This window comes from Sus scrofa, chromosome 2 (assembly GCF_054392235.1).
Source record: "Sus scrofa isolate SSC_HxYL_T2T_F1_AM1 chromosome 2, Sscrofa_HxYL_maternal_Yorkshire_Landrace_v2.0, whole genome shotgun sequence".
Classification (NCBI taxonomy): domain Eukaryota; kingdom Metazoa; phylum Chordata; class Mammalia; order Artiodactyla; family Suidae; genus Sus; species Sus scrofa.
The window spans coordinates 12442877-12463479 of record NC_139384.1 but is presented as its reverse complement, the minus strand read 5'-3'; the positions used below and the strand labels follow the sequence as shown (position 1 = coordinate 12463479).

Below are 20603 nucleotides of genomic sequence, written 5' to 3'. Positions count from 1 at the left end.
TAAGGATCTAGCAGTGTCAGCTATGGCATAGGTTGCAGATGCCACTTGGATCTGGCTTTGCTGTGGCTGTGGTGTAGACCTATAGCTGCAGCTCCAATTTGAGCCCTAGCCCAAACAGTTCCATATGCCAGAGGCGTGGCCATAAACAGAAAGAGAGGGAAGAAAAGAATCCATATGAGGAATTACGAGGTATAGACTCAAGCCCATTATGCCCTTAACCGTCCACATGACCTGAACATTAACTTTGACAATTCTTGAAAAGCTTCCAGAGTTATAGAACCTAAGATTTCGAAGAGGACAAGGATAAGTTCTTGGGTCATCACACAGCAAAGATCATAGTAAATTCAAACCCTAGCTGCAGGCCTTTTCAGCTATGCTGGCCTCATACCATCCTTCTTGTAATTATGTAGCAACTATGTGCCCTATGTCCAAACCAGTGGCCCTGCTAATCAGTTTTGCTTCCTCAACCTTGCTTAGTTTTTTAGGTAGGAACACTGTCTGCTCGGGGACGGTGGAGGTCTGGGGCTGCTTACATGGGAAAAACAAGACCATGTATTCTATAAAATTTGCTGAGAACAAAGACCTGGTACTCAGACTCTGGAGGTGACTCCTCTGAGCCCGCACCAGTGCTGAATAAACCTTGCTTTTCCACATCTCCGAGTGTGGTTTGTCTCCTTCCTCTGCCATGGTTTCTACAGTTTCTGCAACATAGTCACCTGTTGAAGTACATTTGAGTTGTTTCTAGTTTTGGCGATTACAAATAAAACTGCTGTGAGCAATCATGTACAAATCTTTCAACACATGCTTTTATTCCTATTGTGTAAATATGAGGAAGTGCATCTTCATGGTTATCTAATGAGCATGTGTTTAAACTTTGTAAGAAACTGCCAAACTGCTCTTCCAAAGTGGCTACACTTTTATATTCCCAAAGCAGTGGGTGAGATTTCCACCTGGTCTACCTTCTCTCCAACACTGTTCCCAATGATTTCTTATGCAGCCATATTCAGAAATCATTGCTAGAGTAAGTAAAATCCTTGACAACCCCCTTCAAGTCAATAAAGCAAGAAAATCTGTAGAGCTAATTCTCAAGACAGACCAAAGACGGGGGCCAAAATGTACTTTGATAGATGCAGTTCTCTGATGGACTGACAATATTGAACTTCACCCAAACCCTATTATCCTGGACAACAGCACTGTTTAAAGAAACCCCTCTATTCCCCTTGTGTTCCTGAAATGTCTTCCTGCAAGGAACTGTCCTTCTCCAAAGTCTTTCTTTGGTTTTGTAAGAACATCCCCCTTGTTACCTAGAACAAGGCCAGATACTAACTCTTCAAATTCCCAATCTTTGCCTTAAGATGATGAGCTGAATTGTGAAGCTTCCACTGATAAATTAGAACAAAATGCTTCTTAAACAAAGCTTGGTTAAGTTTCTCTCCTTCCCCTGCCTAGGTCAAGTTAGCACAGACGCCTTCTTCACAGTACCTACCACAATAAGCTGAATTTAGGATAAAACATTCTCTGAGAGGTGTTGATCTCAACTCTTTCTTCCCACTTCCTCACACTGGATTCTTTCTAGCCCTTTTCCTATTCACTTATAAATTGTTATCTTGACCTTTATCCTCAACTGTACCATCTGAACAAAATGTTCTGAGGTCTTAACCAAGATTACTGGGCTTGGCCAAATATTAAAGTTCTCTCCATGCAGAGATCTGAACCTGGACTCACCCTCAGCCTGAGTCAACACTGGTATCCAGAAAGATCTTCCATAAACATGCTGACTTCTCATTAAAGAAAAACCCTTTTCTGCCTGAGCTTTCAGATGTTTCCAGATCTTATGGTCTGAGAGTTCTCCCTGTTGAAATAATGCCCTCTTCTTATTACAGGAATATCCTCCCCCCATAAACAGTCTTTTCAGATAGAGTCTCTCCTTACCTAAGTCTGGCCTTGTTTTGTATTTAATGATACTTTGGAGTAGCTCCATTATAAGTTAAAGAGACTTGTGTGGTTAGCCTGGAAACCTAAGTGTTGATGTATTGATCTTCCATGCAGTCATTCATGTATTCAACCACTCAATACATATTTATTGGGGACTCATTATATTCTCGACACATGAGGAAAAGGGTCACCCCAGCTAGGCTGAACTACATTTCCCAGTCCTGTGCATTTCCAATTAGGGTGGCCCATGGAGAGATTCCCACAGAGGATCTGGGGGGCAGAATTAAGCAGCAGGCATTTTGCAGCTAACCTCACGACACAAGGTAGAGGCTGGGCTGGCAGGTGTATGCCTCTCTCCTGGGTCTGCCTTCAATTTGTCTGTCACCTGGGTCAGGTATGGGTGTTTAGCTCCCTAACAAAGGAATCCAATATCTGTGGGTCACCCATTCTACCAAGGTCAGAGTCAGTAGGACCAAGAAAGTTTCTCTGGCCCTGTGAGCCCCAGGTTGTGCCATGCTTTTCAGCTTGTCTTTCTCCCTTGGACTTCCCAGTGTGGCTCAACAGAAACGAATCTGACTAGTATCCATGAGGACGTGGGTTCAATCCCCGGCCTTGGTCAGTGGATTAAGGATTCGGTATTGCTGTGAGAAAAAAAAATAGCTTGTTCTTTCTCCCTCCTGCTTTCCTCTCCCAGCTACCTTCCCCTGTGTACTTCAGTCTTCAGAACCAGGTGGGAAGAAACAGCCTCACAGAAACTACAGAAACTGCTGAACTAGTACACGCAATTGCCTAAGGTCAAGTATCTGTATCAAATCTACTTCTGCTTCTCTCTTTGGACCCTAACTGATGCTCAGACACTGAACGCTGTGCAACTGTGAGCTTAGAGTAAGCCATCATAGTTAGAGTCCCTGTGGCCTAAGAATTCATAATCTAATAAGGAAAATACACAACTGAAACATGCCTCATAGAAAGAGTTAACTTATATCCCATATATATATACATATATACATATACATACATACATATATATACATGTATATACATATACACAGCTATATATACATATATACAGCTGCTGTGGGCAGTCCTGGGACTGGTAGAATTCACTTAAGCTCTGTAGATAAATATTTTTTACTATCAAGTTTAAAGCTTTAGTTTCTTCTGTTGTCCTTCTCTTCCACACAAGACCACAGAATATTTCTTTAACTCAGTATCTGATTTATCAACTCTGGCCTTTCTTTATTTCGTTTATGCCCTACATCCAGAAGACCTTCAAAAATACAGCTTTTTCTCCCTTTTCGAAGTCTTACTTAAATTTCATTTTTCTCACTACTGACACCTTCTAGTCCCTCAATCCAAAAAGAACAAATTACTCTCTCTTTCCACACTCCCCTGAGATTATGTACATATTTCAATCACAAAGTGTGTTACAGTAACTTACAGTTTAACTTCTAGATTATCAGTCCTCTGGGCAGGGCCTCAGATTATTATTCTCGATGTTTATTACACTGTCAGATACACAGTATGGATTCAATAAATGTCTGTTTAGCAACTGAATGTATGAAATATTTGTATTAACATGACCATCTGTTTAGTCACTCTACTTACCAAGGACAAAGATTCATTCATTCAACAGGTAACTTTAGAAGGTCATTGGTATTCTGGGCATGGGAATTTGTACCAGGCACTTGGTTGAGAAAAGCCTCAGACCAGAATAGAGGGAACTATGCCATCTATCTTGGAGGTATCAAGACAGCAGAAGCTTACCATTTTTAAAGATTAACCTTACATTGGCTAGGAGCGTTTCACAAAAAGATTACATGAAAATAGGAAGAAAAATTGAATTTGATGTCAGATTCCTAGAGTACATTTGGGAGAACTTTCTGCACATGCATGCACATATACACTGAAAACACAAACATGGAGTAGAGTAAATGCAGTTGACTAAAACTGAGAACACCCATTTTGGTGAGTTGCTAGTATTAATAATGCACAAAGCCCTATAAAGAACACTTTGAAACTTTTGACAAAGTCATCCCAGTACTTGGGATTCATCCAAAGAAAAACAATTCAGGAGTTCCCATCATGGCTCAGTGCAATGAACCCAACTAGTATCCATGAGGGTGCCAGCTTGATCTGTGGCCTCGCTCAGTGGGTTAAGGATTTGGCGTTGCTCTGAGCTGCAGTATAGGTTGCAGACAGTGGCTCACATCTGGCATTGCTGTGGCTGTGCTGTAGGCAGCCAGCTGCAGCTCTGATTGGATTCCTAGCCTGGGAACCTTCATATGCTGCAGCTGCAGCCCTAAAAAAAGAAAAAAAAAAATTCAGATGAAGAAAAATGCTCTGAAAAATTTTATAAAGCAGGACAATATTGACTTGCAGGAAAGTGCTGAACACAGTCTCAGTGTCTCTCTCTAAAGATAGCATACATAAATAATGATCTATCATTTCACTACTCTAAAACCCATTAACATGGAAGTTAGGATATATATGTTGCCATACGAGAGAGCCTTAAGATGAACATGAAAAGGATGAAAAGTGACAGTGGGAAAATTCTAACTATATATATATATATATATATATATATTGTGGCCACATTTACATAAAGCACATACATCAAGATAAAAAAAATTAGAAGGGAACACCAAATAATATAGGAACATTATAGCTGAGATTTTTTTAAATTATATTTGTTATGGTCTTAAATTAACAGTTAATCTCATCTGTACTGCAGTCCTATTACTATAATCCACATTATCTCTTTGAAACCTTTATCAAGGCAATTAATTTCCCTGGTCATCATTTATCCAAAAAAAAAAAATCTAATTACCTTAGAATGTTACTAGAGTATGTCTACAAGCTGTTATATAAATGTCACTCTGGTTTTTTCCTTCCCAGAGGCTGTTAAATTTTCTGTCACTCATCTATCAGTTGCAGGCTCCCTAATCTCTCCAGAGTCATCAATTCAGTACAAAAGCCTATCTTTATCCAGTCAAAAACTTCTCACAGAATTAGGACACTGCCCTTCACAGAGTAGGTGCTGGATACAGATTTCTCAAAGAGAAGAGCTTCTTCTTTTTTTTTTTTTTTTTTTTTTTTCCTCACCTGGCATAATTCTAGACAGAGGTAAGCTCAGACATTCTATCCACACCCAACTGTAGCATTTTGATTCATTCCACTTCAGTGGGGAAAGAGAAGGAAATGAGTCTGAGAGCAGTGATCCTCCTTTGTCCTCATCTACAAAGCCGTCTTCTCATTCAGACTCTGCAGATTCCCAGACACTAACAAGAGGCAGCAGATGATTCTAGGAAATGAAATATATTTTCTGGGTACAGTATCTTCAAAAGTGTACTTTAATCTGTTTGATCCCAAAACTGCTGAACTGAGGTTCTTAAGAGAACCCATGGACCAACCTGCACCTCTGGCAGCAGAGTGTGAGGTAGAGTCACTCCCTCTGCACCCCATGTTCAAATATATGGCTCTGTAATATTGAGACATTGGCAGAGTGCCCCTTGAGGGTCTTTTTCCATAAGTCTGAGACTCTCTCTGGTCCTAACGATCCTGCCCATACTCAGAAAATCTGAGCTGTGAAACCAGCTAAGATCTAGGAAGCAGGTGGATCTTTATAAGAAATGCTTATTTCCTTCCTCCCCCTTTCACAAATACCTGCAGCTAAAGCAAGAGACAGCTACTGTTTAGGCTTAATGTATAGAATCAGAGTGTTGCCGGAGGCCAGCTCCGGCGGCCAGGGAGTGTACACTTTTTCCCGAAGAAGATGGACGGACGTCGGCTTTTGCATCAGAGACAGCTTCTTTGTCCCTTCTTTCAGGGCGCTGGACTGCTCAAACTTTATTGGCAACAGTGGTTGATTATATAGACAGTTTTTCACTACAGATTACATTACAGTGTTAAAAGTACATTGGTTAACTATTACATGGTATAGCAGCTATACATCATGTTTTAAGATCTCTATCTTAATTAAAGTTAGTGAGTACTTTGAAGAGGCCATAGACACAAGAATTTGGCATTCACAAACCTTGTTTGTAGACTGGTGCTTATCTTCAAAGCGTTGTGGCAGGGAGACAGTGTAAGTAAATATAAACCAACTTAATTAAACTAGCTATCACTTAAAAGCTTTTAAAATCAAAGACAAAACTCACAGCTAGGTTTTTTGGATAATATATGTCTAACTTTTATGAACCTCATTAAGATCCTAACTCTAAAGTTTACAATATAACTAGTTAATAGATAAACACTATGTTTTAACTAAATTGGATTAAAATAGGGGAAAGTCCTTCAGGATGAAATTCTTATTATATTATTGTTGTAACTTTGTTAAATCACAAATCACCACAGGAAAATAGGAATGGAAAATAAGAACAATAAGTAAATAATCAGGAAAGACTGAGGAAAACTGAATAACAAATAAAACAACAGGAAAGACTAGGTCACCCGAGAAACAATCCATGTTCTCTGGTGCAAACATGGAAATTATTATCCCAGGAAAGCCCCAATTCTTCCCCATCAACATCAAAATGAAAGCTGTGTAACCTGAGGCCTGCCCTCGGCTGGCTTGTACCGTGCAGGCAGGCTTTCATCCTGACCAGAGGCCCACCTTCAGCATGCACAGCATGCACCGTTCAGGTGAGTTTCATCCTGACCAGAAGCCCACCTTCGGCTTGTACCGTTCAGGTGAGCTCCCTTCCTTGGTTAGGAACCTGCCTTCAGGGGTTTTTTTTTGCCATCAGGCAAGGTCCTTGTTTTGAGTCCCTGCATTGTCTGGCTCCCCACATCAGAGCTCTTTTTTTTTTTTTTTTTTTTTTTTTTTTTACCATAAGTAGTTACTTACATGCAAAAACTAAAAGGTTTAGAATGTCCCCCTCCCTTTTAGAATAAGCTCACATAGAATAAACAGAAAGAAAAACATATTCAGACATGTCACAATTAAACTACTGAAAATTCCATAGAAAGATAAAACCTTAAAATCATCCAGAGGAAAAAAAGCATGTATTACAATAAGGGTATAAAGATACAAATAATGGCTGACTTTCAGAAGATACAAAAGGTCTAAAAGATAGTGTTACTGAGTCCAAGCTCTATTGCTTGGCATGCAGCAGGCCAATAAATTGAGAGACAACTTGTTGAGGCAAGGAATAGCGACTTTATTCAGAAAACTGGCAGTTTAAGGAGATGGTAGACTAATGTCCCAAAAGATCCGTTTGCCTGAGTCAGAATTCAGGCTTCTTTTATACTTAAAGGGTAGAGAGTAAAGTCAGTCATTTCCTGTTCTGGTCAGCCTCTGGAGGGGATGTGTTAATTTCTTCCTTCCTGTAGTAATTCACAGGTGGGCCTGGTCAGGATGTTTCCTGTGAGCTCAACAAAGGTATTTATTTTATTTTATTTTATTTTATTTTATTTTATTTTATTGTATTGTATTGTATTGTATTGTATTATTTTATTTTATTTTATTTTATTTTATTTTATTTTATTTATTTTATTTTACATGTTTTGTCTTTTTAGGGCCTCACCTGATGCGTATGAAAGTTCCCAGGCTAGGGGTCGAATTGGAAGTGTAGCTGCTGGCCTATGCCACAGCCACAGCCACAGCCACACTGGATCTTTAACCCACTGAGCAAGGCCAGAGATAAAACCTGTGTCCTCATGGATACTAGTCAGATCTGTTACTGCTGAGCCACAGTGGGAACTCCTCAACGCTCATTACCCAGGAGGCAGGGTTCCCACAGATGGGCCATTATGTGTAATTTAAGTTTATAGGCAACATCTCTTTAGTGATTAACCTGTAATAGAATGCAAAGTTTCTTCCCTGTCACAATTCCCCACTGTCAATGTCCTTTCCACAGTCCTGTGAGGAAGGGAACAAAGAATGCTCTGGCTACTTCCTGCTGAATGGGGGCAATGAATATGCCTTAAAATCTTTAGTCAGGAGCAAAATCCTATTTGCTTTTTTATTTACAACTATTTGAACATGATGAAACCCCTTAGAACTTTGTTGTCTAATTTATAATTGAACTTAGGGTTTTGGGTTCTAGTTCTCAATACATATGCCAAATTCTTGAACGAATTAAATAGGTTGACCCTTCTCTAGCTACAATGAAATTACTATTTACTTCAGTGGGGTAGGCAGACCTGCTTAAGGCAAGCTTATAAATAGAGGTTAGTATAGTGCCCCAAATTTTAACATAATTGCTAACTGCTAGTACTTTTAGAGCATTTATAGATTCTCCTATCCAGGCAGACACCTAGAATGCCTACTACACAGTATTCAAAGGGGCCTAATTTAAGCCTGCTTCGGGGAGCCACTGATACATACCAGGGCATCTGGAAAGGCCTTATCCCAAGTTAAACTTGTATTCATTTTCTTGTTTTTTCCATTGATTGTGGTCTCTAAGATGAATGCAGTTCCAATGCCTTAACCCAAATCAGGGGATAATTTCCTTAAAGAGAACTTTCAATTAAAGGGTACTGATTTTAAAAACTAATAACTTAAAACTGCCGCGCACAAAACAAATGGTCCACAAAACATTCTCCTTTCCAAATGAAGGTTTTATGATGTATTGCTATAATTTTTTTTTTTTTTTTTTTTTTTTGCTTTTTAGGGCCACACCCATGGCATATGGAGGTTTCCAGACTAGAGGTAGAATCAGAGCAGTAGCTGCTGGCCTATGCCACAGCCGCACAGGATCCAAACATCATCTGTGGCCTACACCATAGCTCACAGCAATGCCAGATCCTTCCCACTGAATAAGGCCAGGAATCAAACCTGCAGCCTCATGGATGCTGGTCAGATTCATTAACCACTGAGCCATGATGGGAGCTCCTGCATTGCTATAATTAACCAGTCTTTTACTATTAACCTTAAATGGCCAATTTATTCAAATAATTCTGAGACCATTCTTCCACCATAGATTAATACTGGGGTGGCAGGTATTGCAGATAATATTCTTTTACCTTCTGGGCAGACTTGGTGGCCTTGCAAGCTCTAGCACCCTTCTTGTCCACTGCTTTGATGACACCCACAGCAACTGTCTATCTTATGTCACAAACAGTAAAACAACCCAGAGGAGAATAGTCAGAGATGCTCTCAGCACACATGGACTTGCCAGGAACCATAGCAACAATGGCAGCATGACCAGATTTCAAGAGTTTCAGGCCATCTTCCAGCTTTCGTCCAGGATGACACTCAATCTTCTCCTTCAGCTCGACAAACTTGCAGTCACTGTGAGCTATATAAGAGTCCAAGATGGGGACATATCCAGCACTGATTTGGCCTGGGTGGTTCAAGATATCACTTGAGCTGTGAAGTCAGCTGCTTCAATTGGAGGGTCATTTTTGCTGTCATCCGTCACATTGCCATGATGAACATCTTTGACAGACACCTTCTTGATGTTGAAGCCAACGTGTCTCCCGGATGGGCTTTACTCAAAGCATCAGGATGCATTTCAGCAGTCTGTTCTTTGGTTGTAACATTGCTGGAGCAAAGGTGACCACCATGTCAGGTTTTAGAACACCAGTCTCCACTCGACCTAACAGGGACAGTCCCAATCCCAATTCTATAGACATCCTGGAGGGGCAGATGCACGGACTTGTCAGTTGGACAACTTGGTGGCAGGATGCAATCCAGAGCTTCAGGCAGCTTGGTTCCACTGGCATTGCCATCCTATGGGTGACTTTCCTTCCTATGAGCCAAGGCATGCTAGCACTTGGCAGCAGCACATTATCACCTTTCCAACCAGAAATCAGTACCAATACTGCTGTGTCAGATTTGTAGCCAGTTTTCTTCCTGTAGGTGCTGACTTCCTTAACAATTTCCTCATGTCTCTTCTGGCTGTAGGTGGCTCGGTGGACTCCATTTCATTAACCCCAACAATTCGTTGTCTCACATCCAGAGTGTGGACCAGACGGGCATGCTCACAGGTCCATCCATTGCTGGAGACAGCCACATCAAATTCACCAACACTGACAGCAACAGTCAGGACAGCACAGGCAGCCTGGGGTGTGCCTGTAATCAAGTGTTTGATGAAGTTTATGTCCAGAGGCATCAGTGATGGTCACGTAATACTTGCTGGTCTTGAATTTCCACAGGCAGAGATCCATGATGTTACCATGCTCGGCTTTCAGTTTGTCCAAGACCCAGGAACACCATTCAGAGACTTTGTCCAGGTGGGATATGCTTCCTCCCATCCTGAAAATTTTCGATAAACACTAGCAGGTATCTGAAATTTCCTCTTCCTTTAGGCATTTGAGCAAAGTCCATTTACCAGTCTTTGGTGGGTCACATTCTTCTGGGTTGGGTCCTCATCTGGGGACAGGTTATTTTTAGCACAAATCATACAACCCAGAGTGACTCACTGTATGGTCATTTGTAGGTTAGGACCCTTATATATTTTTGAGTCCATTGTAAAGGGACATCTTTCCCATGATGGGCACTATTGCGAGTGTGCTTCACACAGTGGCCAAGGGCACCTCAGGGATCAAACCAATTCCTTGGGCACTGTGTCTCCAGAGAGTTGTGATCCAAATGAAATTCCACTCTTTGTCCCTCTCTGTCCTTTTCTGAATGCCCTGGCTGGTATTTGGACAAATCAATCTGGGGAAGAAGTAATCCTCTTGCCTCAGGATATTGTTTTAGGTTAGGTGTCCCGGTGACCCTTTTTAGTGGGATTTGTATCGTTCATGTGTTTTTGGCTTTCCCTGGGGTGTCGTTAGCCCATACATCTGGCCTTACCTTTTCTTAGCCCTGAGGGTTGGGGCAGGGGGAGAACTCTGTCACCTTTCCTGGGGTTTTTTGGAGAACCATCTGCAGGCTTGAAGCATGTTCTGATGCGACTCTGATATCAAGCTGTTTTATTGAAAAATGTTGGGGTGCAGTCTATCAGGAAAACTAATTAGCTCTTTCCTCACTGTTAATTTTAACCAGGACTCCGGTGGGGAATTAGGCATCTCAAGTTCAAGAGCGCCCCTGGGCCTCTTCATTCATCGGTGTTCCTCTCTTTCTGCCATATGAGAGGCTCTATCCAGGGCAATCTGTTTTCCACTGTTCATCCTCCTTAGAGTAAGCACATTGTTCCCTCCCCAGGGGTAGTTTGCCTTTCTCTGGTTGCTCAGTTGGGAATCTAATGCTGCTACTAAAACGTTTCATTTCATGTCTTTTTTTTCTTCCCTTGTTGTCTCCTGTTAACACTTTAAAAACAGTATTTACGATTGAGAGGGGTTCATCCCAACTGTGCCCTCTTATTTTTGCAACTTTCTGCTGATATCTAAGGTGCTTTTCCTGCCTCCAAAAGGTCAAATTTACCACTATGATACTTTCAGGATCTGCATTAATATGATATCTGTAGGCCTGATACATCCTTTTGAAAAATTCAGAGAGGTCTTCATTTGTTTTTCTGAATTTCTCATAAGTCTTTTGCTTTGCTTACCCCTTTCGAAGCCCTGCCAAGATGCACCAGTAAGTAGTGCTCTAATCAGGGCATGCTTCCCTCACTGGGGGGGGGGGTCCCCAATTTGGTTCAGCTATAGGTACTGCCAACTGGGCTTCAGGTATAGAGGATCCTCCCTATCGGGGGGTGGCAATCTTTCCAGTGAAAGAAGTCTGAGAAACCCAGCTGTCTGGTGTTTTTTGTTTGGCCCCTTTGATGAGATAACAGAAACGGAAGTTGTCCTGCTCTGGCAGTGACTCGACCCAAATTGGGCACTGGATCAGGTCTTAGTTTCTGGGGCACAGGGACTCATATCTGGTATCACTGTCTAACATTTTCTAACTGATCCCTAGAAGGAGGGTAAGTCCTGTGCTCCAGTGTCAGGAATTAGAGCTGGATAGGAATGGAAGGTGGTGCAAGGGGTGACTATATTGGTATAATGGCAAGAGCGGCTGGGAGAGTTAAGGAGGAGTTAAGGTTTGAAGCAGCATATCCTGACTTTTATTCTCTCCTTTTCTCATTTTCCCTGATGTAATAGCACAAATGCTTACATGTAAAGGATTTGATCATTCTTCTCCACTCCTTCACAGAATAGCGATAGAGTCATTCAAAAAGCCACTGTTAAATCATTAATACCAGTTGATCATGTCTAATCATTAAAAGGATGCCCTTTTGCTTTGGTATTAACCAAATGACCTGAATTCTAGGATGGGGCTCAGGCGATTTCAGGAACCAAATGGAACCTTTCTCTTCTCCCTGGAACTATTTCATTCTTGGATAAGAACAGAAAGGGTTTTTGTTTGTTTAATTTTCCTTTTGTCCATTTGACATCAGTAAAAGTTTTAAATATCATAAAATTGGTTTGTCTGTAACTGAAGAAACTGTACCAATCAAAATGAAATGAAAAACCCAAAGGACACAGAAAATCCTAAATAAACTCTGAAGTTTTATCTAGGGGTTTTACATATATGAACAACGCAGGAAACCATAAATGACATAATTAACACAGCAAGGGAGCACAGGGTCCTAAGATAACCCTGTCTAAACCCTTTGTGGAGATCCTAGCAGGTACTGCGGCCACACATTGTTACCACAAAATAGCATCTTTCTATAAGTCGTAAGTTCATAGCTGTAATCAGATCACTTATGTGAATTGTACCTCAGAGGAATTTCTTTAGGGATAGTTGAAACATTCCTCATTTTAAAAGGCAGAAATGCCAGGCAAACAAAACACAAACAGTACACATACAATTGCTAGCATCCAAAGAAACAAACAAACTGGTTCACAAATCCAGTAAAAGTCCAAAATCTCTTTCCTCTCTCCAGCAGGGTACCCCACTTAAGTACAAAACAAATTGGCTTATTCTGGAGAAAAAGCCCCCAGTGGCTAGGAAATAAAGTTTCTGGCTGTGCATGCCAGAGAAACTTACCCTATCATATGGAGTTTGAGGTCTCCCAGATGTCAATTCTTCGTTCTAACTGCCAAGCATTGAGGCTGCTGATGCTGCTTTGGGGAATTTAGGAGGACTGCTCCTCAGGATAGGGGATCCCAGCACCACTAGGGCCTTACTCAGAAATTCCCAAACAGGGGCTGTTGGCCATGAGCAGCAAGACTCCCGGCTGACTTTTCAAAATTTCTTACAGAGTACAAGCTTGTACTACTCCCAGCACCACAAGCCAGTGAATTGAGAGACGACTTGTTGGGGCCAGGAATAGTAACTTTATTCAGAAAGCTGGCAGACTAAGGAGATGGGGGACTAGTGTTGCAAAGAACCAGCTTGCCTGAGTTGGAACTCAGGCTTCTTTTATTCTAAAAGGGGAGGGAGTGAAGCCAGTCGTTTACTGGTTCTGGTCGGCCTCTGGAGGGGCTGCGTTAATTTCTTCCTTCCTGCAGTCATTCACAGATGGGCCTGGTTGGGATGTTTCCTGTGAGATAAACAAAGGTATTTTAGCTTAACACTCATTACCTGGGAGGCAGGGTTCCCAGAGATGGGCCATTATATATAATTTAATCTTATAGGCAACATCTCTTTAGTGATTAACTTGTAGTAGAATATAGGTAGAGTAGGCTCTTCATATGATAATAGAATGATATTTTTTAAATGCTGAAAAAAAATAACTCTCAACATAAAATTCCATATTAAACAAAGTATCTTTTCAACATGGAGGCAAAATACAAAATATTCTCAAATAAGCAAAGCGGATCTGCCCTACAAGAAAAAAGTCTGTGGGCCAAAAAGAAATTAGATTAAATGACATTTTTGGAATAGCAGTTAGAAAGGGAGACCATTGAAAATATGAAATAGTTTTAAACGATTTTTTTTCTTAAATTTCTAAGAAATAATTGACTATTTTTAATTAAATATATAATAACTGTTTATTACAGAGTTAGGACAAATGTAGAGGTAAATTATTTAACAATGCACCAAAAGGGGGCAAATGGAATTACATTATTATTAAGTTCTTACATTATGTGTGAAATGGGATACCATTAATTCAAGATAAAATGTGATGAGGATTCATAGTCATAATTCTTAAAGAACCACTGGTTGAAGGGTCCTTGGAAAGACTGTCAATTACATTCAAAGCCTATGGAATCAGAGAACAACAAGAAAAGATCCAGGGTCCTCTACCAAGGCAGTCCTATCTTATTCATTCAAGCCTCGCTGGGACAATTAACGGATTAAAAGAAGGAGCAGTGAACTTTGAAAAACCCAGGTAAATTTACTGAGCTCTCTAAAAATCCCTCATCAGAAAAATGAAAGATTGGACTTGGTGATCTATAGTTTTTTTTGTTTTTTGTTTTCACTCTGGGTCATTTATTATCTGAAATTTTATTTATTTTTATTTTTTTCCCTACTGTACAGCATGGGGATCAAGTTACCCCTACAAGTATGCACTTTTTTCCCCACCCTTTGTTCTGTTGCAATATGAGTATCTAGACATAGTTCTCAATGCTACTCAGCAGGATCTCCTTGTAAATCTATTCTAAGTTGTATCTGATAACCCCAAGCTCCCGATCCCTCCCACTCCCTCCCTCTCCCCCCAGGCAGCCACAAGTCTATTCTCCAAGTCCATGATTTTCTTTTTTGTGGAGATGTTCATTTGTGCTGGCTATTAGATTACAGTTATAAGGGATATCATATGGTATTTGTCTTTGTCTTTCTGACTCATTTCACTCAGGATGAGAGTCTCTAGTTCCATCCATGTTGCTGCAAATGGCATTATGTCATTCTTTTTATGGCTGAGTAGTATTCCATTGTGTATATATACCACATCTTCCTATGCCAGTCTTCTGTCGATGGACATTTGGGTTGTTTCCATGTCCTGGCTATTGTGAATAGGATTGCAGTGAACATGAGGGTGCATGTATCTCTTTTAAGTAGAGTTTTGTCCGGATAGATGCCCAAGAGTGGGATTTCAGGGTCATATGGAAGTTCTATGTATAGATTTCTAAGGTACCTCCAAACTGTTCTCCATAGTGGTTGTACCAGTTTACATTCCCACCAACAGTGCAGGAGGGTTCTCTTTTCTCCACACCCCCTCCAGCACTTGTTATTTGTGTACTTATGAATGATGGCCATTCTGATTGGTGTGAGGTAGTATCTCATGGTAGTTTTGATTTGCATTTCTCTTATAATCAGCGATGTTGAGCATTTTTTCGTGAGTTTGTTGGCCATCTGTATTCACGATGAGGGATTTTTCAGATTTAATTAAAGCCGATCCTCTTCATTCTGAGGTACAATGCCAACTCTCTTCCTTCCTACCTCCAGAAACAAAGGAAAAGAAATCACAGCTAGGCCCAGACTCTCCTCAGTACATGTCAGGCAATCAAAACACCCCCTAGGTTAAGAACCAGGTTCAGGCTTGGAGAAGTAGTGGTGCGTTATGCAATAATCCCACCTCCCACCCTCTGAGTCAAAAAATGGCTCCGAATCCAAACAGTTTAGAATCCTGACAGTTCTTCTTTTTTTTGTCTTTTTAGGGCTGCACCCGCAGCATAGGGAGGTTCCCAGGCTAGGGATCTAATCAGAGCTACAGCTGCTGACCTACACCACAGCCACAGCAAAGCCCGATCTGAGCCACGTCTGTGACCTACACCACAGCTCAGGGCAACACTGGATCCTTAACCCACTGAGCAAGGCCAGGGATCAAACCCACAGCCTCATGGTTCATAGCCAGATTCCTTAACGACTGAGCCCCTACAGGAACATCCTCCTGACCGTTCTTAATGCTGCAGCTGAGAGAATCTACAAGCCACTTTGGTCATTTGCCCTTCTGTGTTCTCTACTGTCCAGGGTACCAGTTCCTCAGTCTAACCTAATCCTTCCCTGCTGCAGGGTTAAACCCAATCCTTCTTTCTGACCTTGGGGAGATGGCAGTTCCCCAGCCCATCCCCTCACAGATGCCCTAAGGACTCCCTCTCAAAGGATCAGACATCCCTCCTATCCTCCCACCCTCCTAAATATAAATTTAGGACAGGGAAGCTTTAGGGCTCTCCCAGGACCAACAAGACTTAGAAAAGAAGAAGGGGAAAAAAAAAAAGAACCACTGGTTGAGCCATCAGAACATGACAATCTCCTAGGAAGTGTAATGTCAGTCGGAATTTCTCCCTGTGTGTCTCTTTCAGGTTAATAGGTCTCTGGCAGCCAAATCACAGTCATAAGGAGGACGAACCTTAGGATGAAACCAATAGTGATGAAAGAAAGAGAAAGAACCTGGTTTCTTGATGATGTCCTTGAGCTGCTGATAGGCACCTTTCTCAAGCCTGGTCCACATTTGGACTCTCAATTTGGTGAGATAACCGATTTCCTTATTACTCAGGTCATTTCGAATCAGGGCTTTTTTTTTTTTTTTTCCTTGCTTGAAGCCAAAAGCACCCCAAATAATATACCATATAACCATGTCATAAAATCATGTAAACTGTGTTTATCAAAAGACTTTATTAATATGGGAACTATGTATGTCATGACAGTAAGTATAAAAACATTGAATATAAAATGTTAATGCTTTTCCTTCAAGGATTTGAGATATCAAAGGGTCTAATATTATTTTACGAGCTTCTAATATACACCGGATACTGGGCCTGTTAGGATATATTATTTTTTACTCTATCCTTACAACTACTCTATGAAATTTCATTCATTCATTTATTTTTTATTTATTATTTACATCCAGTCATTATTCATTCATTAAACAGGCATTTACTGATAAGTTCCTAGCTAGGGACTAAAGTTTCAGCGATCTTTGCCTTCATGGAAATTACTTTCCATTGTCGAGGAGGGAGCATACATTTTACAAATAATTGTACAAGTATTTAATTGCATTTAGGATGAGTTATATAAAGGAGAAATACAGAGTGCTAAGAGAATACGCATCAGGGGAAACAGGTCTAGGTGGGGTACTAGTGATAGACAAGTCACAGAAAACTTCCCTTTTGGAGTCATTCTCTTTTTTTGGCTGCACCTGTGGAGTGTGGAATTGCCCAGGCCAAGGATCAAACCCAGGCCACAACTGTAACCAGAGCTGCAGCAGTGACAGTAATGGATTCTTAGCCCCCTGCATCACAAGGGAACTCCCCAAAGTCATTCTTAAGTTTGAATCTGAATGCTGCAGAGGTGTTTGCAGGGAGGGAATCAGAGCGTAGAGAACCAGAGGGAATACCTAAGGGAATTAAATTGGATAATTTCTGAGGTCTGTTCAATTCAAACATCTAAAGATATCTTTTTTTTTTTCTTTTTAGGGCTGCACCTGCAGCATATGGAGGTTCCCAGGCTAGGGGTAGACTAGGAACTATAGCGGCTAGCCTACGCCACAGCCATGCCAGATCCTAGCCGCGCCTGCGACCTACACCACAGCTCACAGCAGCACCGAATACGTCACCTGCTGAACAAGTCCAGGGATTGAACCTGCATCCTCATGGATCCTAGTTGGGTTCATTAACCACTGAACCAGGACAGGAACTCCTAAAGATGTCTTAATTACTTCTAAGCTTTGACCTACACATAATAAGTCTCATCAACTTAGAAGCAAGTGGCAGTATTCCTTTATGGGTTTTTTTGTATTTCTGCAGTATCCACTGAAATTTATTCTTTTTCAGTTCTTATTTTATTTATTTGAGTTCTTTCTTTCCTCTTCTTCGTGCGTCTGGCCAGAGGTTTATAAATTTTGTTTACCCTTTCAAAGAATCAGCTCTTGGTTTTATTGATTATTTTCTATTTTTTTTTGAATCTCTATTTTATTGATTTCCTCTCTGATCTTTATGATTTCCTTCCTTCTGTTGACTTTAGGTTTTGTTCGTTTTTATTTTTCTAATTCTTTTAGGAGGTAGCTTAAGTTGTTGATTTGAAATTTTTCTTTTCTTTTTTCTTTTTTTGGCTTTTTGCCTTTTTCTAGGGCCACTCCCGTGGCATATGGAGGTTCCCAGGCCAGGGGTCCAATTGGAGGTGTAGCTGCCAGCCTACACCAGAGCCACAGCAACGTGGGACCTGAGCTGCATCTGCAACCTACACCACAGCTCACAGCAATGCTGGATCCTTAACCCACTGAGTGAGGCCAGGGATCGAACTCACAACCTTATGGTTCTTAGATTTGTTTCTGCTGCGCCACAACAGGAACTCTGAAAAAAGCATATTAATAATTGTTTACTACATGCTTTACAGTAGAAGACAAGACACATTTCTCATATGTGAATGTAAATATGATAAACACACGCCAGGAATGAGTAAATAAACAAAAAGATGTAAGGCAGTTGACGAATGACTGTGACTATAAGCCTGAGTCTTGTATCCAGGTTGTTAATAATTATGGAACTACAGCAATGGTTCTCAACAGGGTGGTTTTATTGCCAGGGGTCTTTTGATAATGTCTGAGGACAGTGCCATCACAACGAGGAGGTGCTACTTTTATCTAGTGGAGAAAAGCCAAAGATATTGTTGAAATCCTGCAATGCAAAGGATAGCTCCCATAGCAAAGAATTATCCACTTCAAAATGTCAGTGGCATCTAGGTAGAGAAACTCTGACTGAGTCTAAACAATTTAGACTTGTACCTGTTGTTCATGTAGCAGTAATTGTTCCTTTATATTGCTTAGTAGTATTACAATGTATAAATATACAAAAACTTTTTTACTAGTTGTTTGCAAGCACTACAACTTTAAATTGATGGACATTGGTGTTATTCCGAGCTTTTTACTACCATAAATAAATAAGGCTGCTATAAGCATTTACCATCTCTCAATGCACATTTTTTTTTCTCTTAGATAAATACTTGGGAGTGGGTTTCTGCATTGTATGATAAGTGTAGAGTTAACTTTATAAGTAACTGCCAAAATATTTTCAAAAATGGTGACAGCCAAAGCTTGAAGTGACCCATATAGTAATTTTTTTAGGGTACTTATTTTTAGGTTGATATATTATGGATACTCAATAATTTTTCATCTTTCTTTGATGAATGTTTGAAGTTTGTTCCAGAAGTCATTTGCATTTCTGGAAGATCACATCGATTCTGTGGAAGCAGTTTTAGACATTGTCAGTCTATTTTGCTCTGGCCTTGGTCCTAAAACATAAGCATTATACCTGAGCTGTTCATCTCACAACTCATTATGGTCCTTCAGGGATTTCAAAGGAAAAGCCTGAAGTGTTCACCACTCCCTTACTTTGGTAAGATCTGTACTCTCTTCCGGACAGAATGATTGTTTACCCCCAAAGTCATATATTAAAACCCTATCCACCACTATAAGATAGTATTAGGAGGTGGGGTTTTTGGGAGATAATTAAGATGAGAAGGGGCCATGAGGATGGAGCACTCACGAATGGGATTAGTGTCTTTATAAGAGTCATGAGACAACTTGCTTCCTCTCTCTGCTCACCACCATGTGAAGATACAATAAGTCAACCATCTGCAACATGAAAGATGGCCCTCACTAGAACTTGACCATTTTGTCACCCCAGTCTTGAACTTCCAGCCTCCTGAACCATATGAAATAAATTTCTGTTATTTGTAAGCCACTTTGTCTATGGCACTTTGTTGCAGCAGCCCAAAGGGATGGAATTCCAGTATTAAGAGGCTATTCGCATCTCTGCACAGCTCTTTCAGTCTTCCAGCTCTTGGTATTTACTTGAGTCTTCAGATGTAATACCCACATATGCATCTTTCAAGAGTCAACTAAGGATTTAGAGGAAACTTGATAGTATACATTTTATGAGGTCCTGCTGTATAGCACAGGGAACTATAGCCAGCCTCTTGGGATAGACCATGATGGAAGAAAATACGAGAAAAAGAATGTGTGTGTGAGTATATATATATATATATATATATATATATATATATATATATATATATGAAAATATGCTAAAATATGAGAAAAAGAGTGTGTATTTGTGTGTGTGTGTATATATATATTTCTGGTATACAGCTGATCATTTAGCTGTATACCAGAAATTGGCACAACATTGTAAAACAACTCTACTTTATTAAAAAGAAAAAGAAGATAGATTTTGTGACTTTTCCCAGTTGACCTCCTTTTACGACATTCCCATTCAATGTCCAGTGGTTAGTGGACATTTGGTTCTGTCCAAGACATCCATATGACATCTGGCTCACGCCAAAGGACTTTGATATTTGGCGTTGCGCAAAACCATTTAGCACGGACCAAATGTCCCACAAGGATAGTAACAAATGTCCTTGTCAAAAGAGAGATAGATGGAGATCTGAATACAGAAGTGAGGGCTGTGTGAAGACGATAGAAGTGGAGGGAGAGCAGATGCACAGCCTCAAGCCAAGTAATGTAGACAGCTTCTGCAAGCCCAAAAGGTAAGAAAATGAATTCTCCTCTAGAGACTCCAGAAAAGACCGACTTCACCAACACTTAGATTTTCATCCTCTAAGACCTCTTTCAGAAATTTAAGATAATAAATTTTTGCTACTTTAAGTCATTACGTTTCTGATAGTTTGTTACAACAATGTCGGGAAACTAATATAGCAAACACATAAAAATCATGTTGAAAATATGAAGTTAAGCCTCACAACTCAACCTACAAAGCCCTTGGGTTAAAAAGCTAGTCAGAAAACCAAACTCTCTGATGGCCATATAATTTAATTCAGTATAGTCCCTCAAAGCACTCTAGAAGGTACCAAGAACCGAAGGCAATGATGGTGGGGTATTCTGAAGGATCCTTTGGAAAAAAAAAACTCTGTAGGAGGAAGAGGACAGTACCGAGAGGACACA

The 20603-nt window shown here is 40.5% G+C and overlaps 1 pseudogene; it reads right to left on the bottom strand.

Moving 5' to 3' along the window:
• Nucleotides 1–8862: 8862 nt before the first annotated feature.
• On the bottom strand, nucleotides 8863–10137 carry LOC102160176 (elongation factor 1-alpha 1 pseudogene; annotated as a pseudogene).
• Between the last annotated feature and the right edge of the window lie 10466 nt (nucleotides 10138–20603).